Source organism: Mesocricetus auratus, unplaced genomic scaffold, assembly GCF_017639785.1.
Source record: "Mesocricetus auratus isolate SY011 unplaced genomic scaffold, BCM_Maur_2.0 Super-Scaffold_100006, whole genome shotgun sequence".
NCBI lineage: Eukaryota > Metazoa > Chordata > Mammalia > Rodentia > Cricetidae > Mesocricetus > Mesocricetus auratus.
Window position 1 is genome coordinate 103,578,823 of NW_024429190.1, and position 10,801 is coordinate 103,589,623.

The following is a 10,801-nucleotide window of genomic DNA, read 5'->3' on the forward strand; positions in this document are numbered from 1 at the left end:
TCCTTGGGGATTATCTTAATTATACTAATTGAGTTCAGAAGATCTGCTCACTGGGTTGGACTACCCGCTGGGCAGGGCATCCTGGACCATATAGCATGGAGAAAGTTAGGTGAGTGCAGCTTCTAGCCCCTACTGCCTACTCTCTCGGCTGGGATGGGCTGTACCTTGACTGCCAGTTTTCCAGTGATTTTTTTTTAAGTTCAACTCCATCTTTGTGGAGCAGCTCTCTTTATGTTCAGACTCATCCGTCCCCCATTGGCACAGTACTTGGATATATAAGGACATAATTATATCCAACTCAATCAGCTGTCAGCATATGTGGAAGTATATGACTCAACCAGGCAGAGCAGAGAAGACGGTGTACACGTCACCAGCAGCCAGCACATTCGGTCCACCAGCGCATTCAGCGCAGGGACTTCAACCAATTGATGGCTGCTCCTGTCAACTTGACAGTATCTAGAATCAGCCGTAAGATAGGCCTTTGTAGATGATAAAGGCATCCCAGAGAGGTCTGGGGGAGTGCCTGCCCGGACGGTGGGTGGCACCTTCCAATTGCCCTTTTCTTCCTGGTGGCATGTGTCTATAGCTCCCGTGGACTCTGACTTCTGCCTCAGTACGGACTGAACATCAGTGGCTCTCCAGGAATCGTCCAGCATCACTTGGGACAGCCGAGGCATTGGGTTTTGTGCTGAGCAGCTCCGAGGTTTTCTGCCCCTTCAACGTGCAGAAGGCGATTGTGGGGAGACCTAGCCCTATCCTGCAAGCCCATCTAATAACACGCTGTTGTGGGTTATTTATTTGTACACTGTGTGAAGATGTATTGCTGTGACTGGCGTAATAAAAGGCTACGCAGCAGAGTATGGGCGGGGCTTCTGGGCAGAGAAAGGTCTCTGGGAAGAAGAAAGGCGGTGTCACTGGACAGAGGAAGCAGGATGGGCAGTATGGAGCATGGAGGTTAGGTAGCGAGCCATGCGGAAGAACACAGATGCTCAAATACGGGTTACTTTAAGCTATGAAGACGAGGTAGGAACAAGCCTACACTAAGGCCGAGCTTTCGTAATTAACAAGTCTCTGCATCAGCGTTTGTGGGTTGGCAGTCCTGACGCGGAAGTGCTACTACAACCCCCTTTCAGAAAACCCACGCATTCCATTAGCTCTGTTCCTTTAGAGAACCGCGTCTAACGCAGGTAGCGCCTGCCGTCAGCATATGTTGTTAGTATGGACCAGCACGCTTCGCGCGCACACTTTCACACACGCATAGAACATGGTTCGAGCGTGTTTACACGCTCAGCTCTCCCACTTTCAGTCAGCCCCCTCTCTCCTCCCAAATGAGGGAGCGCACGTGTGCCGCGACACTCAAGTAGAAATCAGGAGGGTAACTTGCTGGGCTCAGTTTGCTCTTCCACAAAGAGGGTAAATGAGGCTAAGGCTCAGGCAGCCAGGATTGGCAGCAAGTCCCTTGACCCACTGGTCAAACTCAGCAGCCCGTGTCATCGAGTATTTAAAAAAGAAATCGAGATTCCACATATGAAACAACACATGTATTTGTCTTTCAGAGCCTGGCTTACTTTGTTTAGCATGGTGATCTCCAGTCCCATCTAACTTCCTGCTGACCAACTGGTCTTGTTCTTTAAAGATAAATAACATGTCAGCATATGTACCAGTGAGCGCTTAGGCTGAGTCTGTAACTCGGCTCCTGTGAACCCTGCATGTAAACATCTGTGTGGGCGACACCATTTTTTGCTAACTGTGATTCCTTCAAACACTCAGGCGTGCTAAAACTTCAGACAGCAATTTCACACACATGACATCTGCAAGTCCAGCAAGGTAGTCATCTTATTCTGTTAGTTCCTTGTCTCGCTGTTGCGACAAAAAATACCTGACAAAAGTCACCTACGGTGTATTAAAAAGCTGTGACCTACAGATGGGGGCAGAGTGTGGAATGTTCATCCTATGATGCAACCTTCTAGAAAGAAGGAAGTACACTATGATAAGGGAATGCATTTGAAAGCTAGGACAAGAAGGGAATGCCCTGGCATGTCCATGTTATCTCTGCGGGAAAGCCTGGGGGGAATATCCAGGGCTCTTTTCATATGACCAAAAGAGGATGAGACATAACACCAGGTATATTGCCCCATGGTACTTGTATTTGCTTAAGCTAACTGTAAATGTTGCCTCATGATTTGCTTGCTCTAATAATAAGAATGAAAAGCACTGTTTGCTTGCTTTAATAATAAGAAAGAGAAGTGTGCTGTTTGCACTACGCTTGAGCTCAAATGCCTGGAGTGCCCTGGTTTCTCTTGCACGTCTTTGGATCCAGGAGACTTAGCCTCACTGACCATGGGAAGTGTGGACCCTAAAGGAAGGGTCTGTTCTTGTTTACAGTTCTAAGAGACAAGACAGTACGCCGGCAGGAGAAGCAGGAGGCAGGAGCAGAGGGACTGCTTGATGACATTGTGTCCACATTATATCCGCAGCCAGGAAGCAGAGAGAGATGAATGGGTGTTCCCCTCAGCTCCTTTTTATCCTTTCAGATAACCTAATCTAGATAATCCCTCACCAACAGGCCCAGAGATTTGTTTCCATGGTGAGTCTAAACCCTATCAAGTTGATAATGGAGATGAACCACCATGATGGTTTAAAGTATTTTCCATTTTGTATGGTAAAACTCCCTTTGTCACTGTTAGTTTTCTATTGCTGTAGAAACAAATTATCACCAACAGTTTAAAAGGACACCCACTGAGCCTCGCAATTCTCTTGACCAGAAGTTCCCATCTCTCAAGGACAAAATCAAAGTGCTAGCCAATGGGGTTCCTACCTGCAAGGTTCAGGGAATAATTCACTTCTGTACTTTCAGGTTTGCCGATAGAATGAGTCACGTGGCATGGTAAGCCTGAGACCATGATTTCTTTGCTGGATGTTACCCTGGGTCAACTCTGAGCTCCTAAAAAGCTGCCTGCACCCCTTGGCGTGTGGCCTCTCCTGCCTCAAGCAGGCGACTGCACGTAAACCTTGGCCTGTGCTTCAAATCCACAGTTTCTCTCTCTGATACCAGAAAACTCTTTTTTGTTAAAGGGCTTGCGTGTTTGGGGCGGGCCCCACTCATAAACCTGTCTGAACATCAGCTGCGTCAAATGACAGTGCACCACCATTCCGGAGGTGGCAGCCTGTCGTATCACTGGGGCCTGGGGATTAGAACATATTATTATTTGGAAGCCATTTTGTAGAATTCCACAGGCCGCAGTCTTCAAAATAAGAACAGGAGGAAAGAATTTCTCAGGCGAAATGAAAACGTGTGGAAATGTCTGGGCACTATGAGGGCAGCCCCGGGGGATAAAAGCGCCTCCACGCCTCTCTCTGGTCCCAGCTGTGAACCCTGCCGATTCTAAAGTCCCAGCTAAGAATACCCGCAAAGAAAGTGAGGAAACGCAGGAAATTAAATCATGCTAACGTGTCCAAACAATAGTCCTTGGAACCTGCCTTAGGAAAAGGTGAGCTGGGCAGCGGTGCACGTGCCCAGCGTGTGTGAAATCCTGGGTGAGCTCCCCAGAGCCACACAAACAAATCGTTGATGAACAGCAGGTAGTAAACAAAGACATGCAATGAAAACAGAAGAAATGTCACCACTGTCTTTCCCAAAACAAGAGCAAAGATTAGGCGGTAACGTCCCCTCCCTACCAAGGGAAAAGGCAGAATAAATGCAGGCATTTAAGTAGAAAATGACTTAATCAAGAATTCCAGTGCTAACCAGAAAAAAAAAAAAAAACTGACATGCCCAAAAAACTGTTTTAATGAATGTGATCTATTAAGGATACAAGTTTGTACTCTTATCAAAAAGGATGAAAATATTCCTATCTTGTGACCTCATTTTAAGGACTCCATGGTGAGGAAATTATACAATAAAAATATACTTCAGAACAACTGATATTTATGGACTGTATTCTCATCTAAATGTTTATGAATAAAAAATGGTTAGGCAAACAGTCTCTCCATCAACAGCATAGGCATAGGTGTCAGCACACCCTGTGGAGAACATAACACTTGTGTATTATATTGCTTTATCAGGAGGATGAACATTTTTTTAAAAAAAGAGTCAGCATTTCCTGCCACGGCTGCTGGAATGTAATTCTCTAGACCTGTGGTTCTCTCCTGTGGGTTGTGATTGCATAGGGCATCCTACATATCAGATGTTCACATCATCCGTAACAGTAGCAAAATGACAGCTACAAAGTTGCAATGGAACAGATCCTTAATTGGGGGTCACCACAACATGAGGAACTGTATTAAAGGGCTGCAGAATTAAGAAGGCTGAGAACCGATGATCACAGTTACACAAGAAATGCAGATTCAGCTGGGCAGAGGTGGTGCAAGACTTTGATCCCTGCACTCGGGAGGCAGAGGCCGGTGGATCTCTGTGAGTTCAAAGCTAGTCTGGTCTACAGAGCAAATTCCAGGACAGGCTCCAAAGCTACACAGAGAAACCCTATCTCGGGAACCTATTCAGTCATGCGCTATATATCCTGACCTAATAATCTCTATTTCTGATTTCGTTCTCTATTTGTAAATATCTTTCAGTGAGAATCTATCAATGAAAAGAATATAATGACATACTGAAACTTTGATATCTTAAGTTTGCAAGTAAAATGGAGAATCGTATTCATTATGTTAGAACCATGTAAAACACCACACATACACACACACACACACACACACACACACATCTGTGTATAAACAAGAGCTGAGAAGGAATTGGAAAAATGGGAACAAGTTAATTAAAATTAGAGAAGAATCTTTTCCTTTGACTTTCAAGAGTGGTATCAAATCATTTGTGTGATAAATAATAATGACAAGTAAGAAATTAAAGCCACATATGCATTCTTACTTTAACTTTTTAATTTAAATTAGAAACAAGCTTGTTTTACAAGTCAATCCCAGCACCCTCTCCCTACCCTCCTCCCCTGCCTCCCACAAACCCCCTGTCCCATGCCCTTTCTGCTCCCTAGGGAGGGGGAGGCCTTCCATGGTAAATCTTCATAGTCTCTTATATCTTTGGAGCAGGGCCTAGGCTCTCCCCTGTGTGTCTAGGCTGAGAGAGTATCCCTCTGTGTGGAATGGGATCCCAAAGTCCATTCCTGTGTGGGGACCATAGACCCTGGCTGGACACCCACTCCTCCATCAGCCTGGGAGCATGTAGCTGCAAGACAATGTTTACTGAAAACATGTTTACTGAAAACAATCCAGTGCCAAAAGTTCCTGATAAGGGCTTGATAAGGGCTCACTCACTGAAACACCCTGACTTTGATCTTCCTGATGGCTAGCCACTTCTTCCTGTCCCCCATGCTGTTCCCGATTCTGGTATAGAGATTTAACCACCAGCCAGGAGGAGAAAGAGGTCTGTTGGAGATTTGTGCGTGTATGTATGGCAGAAGTTTTTCTGAAGGGAAGCGTTTTTCTTGGGAAGTTCTCCTAAGCCGATTTGGGGAGCATAAAGTTTTCTTAATGCAACCAACTGATCTCTGTGTCATCTATCCTGACACCCTCGCCACATTCTCAGATACAGGCTGCGTAGCAGGCACAGCATTCCTGTACTAGGGATAAATACTGATCCACTACCAAAAGCCCCATAGATTGCCCAGGCCTCCTAACTGACACCCACATTCAGGGGGTCTGGATCAGTCCTATGCTGGTTTCCCAGCTATCAGCCTGGGATCCATGAGCTCCCCATTGTTCACGTCAGCTGTTTCTGTGGGATTCTCCAGCCTGGTCCAGACCCTTTTGTTCATCACTCCTCCCTCTATGCAACTGGATTCCAGAATTCAACTCTTTGTTTAGCTGTGGGTGTCTGCTTCTGCTTCCATCAGCTGGATGAAGGCTCTAGGTCACCATTTAAGGTAGTCATCAATCTCATTATCGGGGAAGGACATTTAAGGCAGCCTCTCAATTAATGCTTAGATTGTTAGATAGGGTCATCCTTGTAAATCTCTGAACATTTTCCTAGTGCCAGATTTCTCTTTAAACCTATAATGACTCCATCTATTATGGTATCTCCTTTCTTGGGCTCCTCTATTCTTCCCCTGACTCAAACTTCCTCTCCCCTCCTCTTCTCCCCTTTTCTTTCTTCTAATTCCTACCCCCCCCCCCCCCATGCCCAATTAGATCAGGAGATCTTGTCCCTTTCCCCTTCTCCAGGGGAACATGTATGTCTCTCAGGGTTCTCCTTGTTTCCTAGTTTTTCTGTCAGTGTGGATTGTAGGCTGATAATCTTTTGCTCCATGTCTAAAATCCATATATGAGTACACACCATGTTTGTCTTTTTGTGACTGGGTTACCTGGCTCAGGATGGTTTCCTCTAATTTCAACCATTTGCCTGCAAATTTCAAGATTCCATTGTAGTTTTTTTTTCCTCTGAGTTGTTAGGGACCAGGTCACTATATCTATTTCTTACCCTAGGCATTTCCCAAAACTCAAGTGCCTTCTCACAGATGCCTTAGAGATAACCCATCCTTAACAATGCTAACACCTACACTCCTGATGAGATCTCCTGCTCTCTCACATATCAAACGCTCCCAGCCCCTAACAGCCCCCTGCCTCACTTCCCAGCATCTCCTGTCTAACAACCTCCACCCCATGGCCAATGCCAAGTTTCCCTGGCCAATGCCAAGTTTCCCTATTTAAGCCTGTACAGAATTTTCATTAAACGGCAGCTCGATCAGCCATGTTGTCCTGCTGCCATCTCTCTCTTGTCTCTTGTCTCGTTCATTCCAGACTCCCGTGGGCTCGAACCCGTTGTGCCCTGCTGGCCAAGGCAAGTAGTAATCCACTGTGTAAATGTACCACATTTTCTCTATCCACTCTTCAGTTGAGGGCCATCTAGGTTGCTTCCAGGTTCTGGCTATTATAGATAATGCTGCTATGAACATAGTGAACAGGCATCCTTGTTGTATGAATGTGCATCTTTTGGGTATATGCCTAAGAGTGGAATTGCTGGGTCTTGTGGTAGACTGAGTCCCATTTTCCTGAGGAATCTCCATACTGATTTCCATAGTGGCTGTACAAGTCTGCACTCCCACCAGCAGTGGAAGAGTGTTCCCCTTTCTCCAAATCCTCTCCAGCATAAACTGTCATTGGTATTTTTTATTTAAGCCATTCTGACAGGAGTAAGATGGTTTCTCAGAGTTGTTTTGATTTGCATTTCCCTGGTGGCTAAGGATGTTGAGCACTTTCTTAAGTGTCTTTCAGCCATTTTAGTCTCCTCTATTGACAATTCTCTATTTAGTTCTACACTCCACTTTTTAATTGGATTATTTGGTGTTTGGGTGACTAGCTTCTTGAGTTTCTTGTAAATTTTGGAAATCAGCCCTCTGTCAGATGTGGGGATGGTAAATATCTTTTCCCATTCTGTGAGCTGCCATTTTGTTGACTGTGTCCTTTGCCTTATTGAAGCTTCTCAAGTTCAGGAGATCCCATTTCTTAACTGTTGCTCTTAGTGGTGTTATGTTCAGGAAGCTGTCTCCTGTACCGATTCATTCAAGGGTATTTCCCACTTTCTCTTCTAAGAGGTTCAGTGTGGTTGGATTTATGTTGAGGTCTTTGATCCATTTGGACTTAAGTTTTGTGAATGGGGATAGGTATGGATCTATCTGCAGTCTTCTACATGTCAATATCCAGTTATGCCAGCACCATTTGTTGAAGATGCTTTTTTCCATTGTATAATTTTAGCTTCTTTGTCAAAAATCAGGTATTCGTAGGTATGTGGGTTAATATCAGGGTTTTCAATTCAATTCCATTGGTATACCTGTCAATTTTTGTGCCAATACCAAGCTGTTTTCAGGACTACAGCTATATGGTAGAGCTTGAAGTCAAGGATAGTGATGACTCTGGAAGTTCCTTTATTGTGCAGGATTGTTTTGGCTTTTTCTTTCGGCTTTTGGTAAAGTGGTATCTATTGCCTATGTTTTTGTGAAAACTCTTCCTTAGGTTGGAGTTTTCTTTCCAGTACTGTCTGTAGGACTGGATTAGTTTAATTGTTTAAATCAGTTTTTGTCATGGACTATCTTGTTTTCTCCATCTATAGTTACTGAGCGCTTTTCTGGGTATAGTAGTCTGGGTTGGCATCTGTGGCTTCTTAGTATTTGTAGAATATCTATCTAGGACCTTCTGGTTTTCAGAGTTTCCACAAAGAAGTCAGGTGTAAATTGTGATAGGTTTGCCTTTGTATGTTACTTGGCCTTTTTCCTTTGCTGCTCTTAATATTTTCTTTATTCTATCTGTTTAATGTTTTGATTATTATGTGGTGAGGGGACTTTTTTGTGGTCCACTCTATTTGGTGTTCTGTAAGCTTCTTGTACTTTCATTGGCATGTCTTTCTTTGGGTTGGGATAGTTTTCTCCTATGATTTTGTTGAATATGTTTTCTGCACCTTTGAGGTAGGTTTCTTCATCTTCTTTACCTATTATTCTCAGGTTTGGTCTTTTTATGGTGTCCCATATTTCCTGGATATTTTGTGTTAAGGATTTGTTGGACTTAAGATTTTCTTTGGTCAATGAATCTATTTCTCCTAGTGTATCTTCAATGCTTGAGATTCTCTCTTCCATCTCTTGTATTCTGTTGGTTATGCTTGTATCTATAGTTCCTGATCATTTACCCATCTTTTCTAATTCCACCAGTCCTTCAGACTGTGTTTTTTTATTTGTTTTATTGTCTCTATTTCAGCTTTCAAGTCTGTACTGTTTGAATTGTTTCTCGCAATTTTTTAAAAGATTTATTTATTATGTATACAGTATTTTGCCTGCGTGTATGCTTGTAACCAGAAGAGGGCACCAGATCTCATTACAGATAGTTGTGAGCTACCATGTGGTTGCTGGGAGCTGAACTCAGAACCTCTGGAGGAGCAGCCAGTGCTCTAAACCCAGTTTCTTACAATTTTTGGTTTGTCTTTTCCTCCATTTCTTGAATTTTTTGTTTTTTCTTCCATTTCTGTAAAGGATTTTCTCCATTTCCTCTTTTAGGATCTCTATAATCTTCATGAAGTTGTTTTTAAGGTCATTCTCTTCTGCCTCATCTGTTTTGGGATTTTCAAGTCTTGTGGGTATAGAGTCCCTAGACTCTGGTGCCTTTATACTGTTTTTTCTGTTGTTGAATGTGTTCTTATATTGTTGTCTTCCCATCCCTTCTTCCAGTGGATGTAGGTGGTATCTCTTCCTCTGCTGGTAGGTGCAGGTTCAATGTTCTCTTTCGGTGGGTTCAAGCAAGTCCAGTACTCTGATGGGTCTCACGGTGGGTGCAGATGGGTCTGAGGCACTCCCTTCTCCAGGTGGGTGGGGGCAGGACTAGCACAGTAATGTCAGCAGACTCTGGATTGCTTGGTCTGCCAGGGGAGAGTCGATCTGTCTGCAGTCCCCAGGCCAGGAGATCCCAAAGTGGGCAAGCTGAATTCGGGCCTGAGACAGGGGCCCAAGCTCACCTCTCCCCTAAGTGGGGGTGGGACTAGCACAGGGGTATCAGCAGACTCTCAGTTGCTTGGTCCTCCGAGGGTGAGTTGACCTGCCTGCAGCCCCCAGGCCAGGAGATCCCAAAGAGGACATATGCCCTCTTAAAGAGTGACTACTGTGAATGTCACTGCACTCTTGCTGGTTTTAAAGGGACCAGGATGGTTAATCAAATAAAATGCAGATTACAAGTCAGGGCCAGTGTACAAATGCACCTCTTGGCTCTGAGCTCAGGGCTCCAAGCAGATCAGCCAAAGGGAAACACAAGTATGCTTCTTCCCCTGACCGTGACTTCTTGAAGAAACGAGCACACATGGTTTCACACGAGTCAATGAGGTTTGTAAGCCCCTCAGGAGCGCGCTGCAGAGAAAGGAAGCAAACCCTCCTTTATAAGACCCATTGTCTGTATCAGACCCATTCCCTGCAGATGTTAGCAGTGCCATTATTCTTTACTCAACATCTGGCAGCTTTGACGTGAAACAGCTCTTCCAAGTTCTGGGGAAACACTTGAGCAGGTAAGAGTGCTTGTTATGTCAGCACAAGGACCTGAGTTCGTGTCTCTAGAACACATGCACAAAACAAACCAAGTGTCAGGTTGGTTACAAGCATCTGTGACCCCAGCGCTGGGAACTCAGAGACGGGAGGACTTGATGACTGCCAGCCTAGTCTCAGGGTCAGTGGGAGACCCTGTCTCAAAGAAAATAGAGCAGACACTGATAAAGCATGGAGCAGGGCAGCTGACGCCCCGCCCCCAGGCCTCTGTGCACGCACAAACATGCCACATACACCGCAAATACACACACGTGCACATACACAATGAAATGCGAAATGAACATCTCTTAGGAATTCATATTCCTAACAGAACCGGACAGATCGTTATGTTCAACTGCTGGGAAGCAATTTCAAAAATCCTGGCAGTTAGCCTAAAGCTGAAACAAGCTAACCCATTTCTCCTATTGTGTAGACTTCACTGTTGGCAATTACACAGCATCCACCTTTTGTGTTTGCAAATGAAAACTGTTTTCATTCTGATTCACTGGGAACTAGCTGGCTGTTTCCCACAATGGAACTTATACCACAGAATCACCAGTCTGCTGGAATCTACCAGAAACCCTGCTGTAGCAGAGAAGACCATGGCCCTGATATGGCTCATGGTCCATAGCTTATCGGAGAGTTGGGCTGTTTTACCTCTGCTGCCTCTAATGCCCTCTGGTCTTGTCTCTGTCAAGAAGCCGCGCCTACAGAAGTGGTTCTATTGCAGACTTTATGCCCCTCCTCTGTCCACAGTGCCAGGAAATCTCATGTCTCTCCGA

General features: G+C 44.8%; 1 long non-coding RNA gene across 1 annotated transcript; it reads left to right on the forward strand.

Annotated features, from left to right (window-relative positions):
- The first annotated feature begins 369 nt into the window (after nucleotides 1-369).
- On the forward strand, nucleotides 370-3,049 carry LOC121140956. The gene is made up of 2 exons (XR_005877915.1): nucleotides 370-1,023; nucleotides 2,858-3,049. It is a non-coding gene; the product is annotated as an uncharacterized LOC121140956 (long non-coding RNA).
- The last annotated feature ends 7,752 nt before the right edge of the window (nucleotides 3,050-10,801 follow it).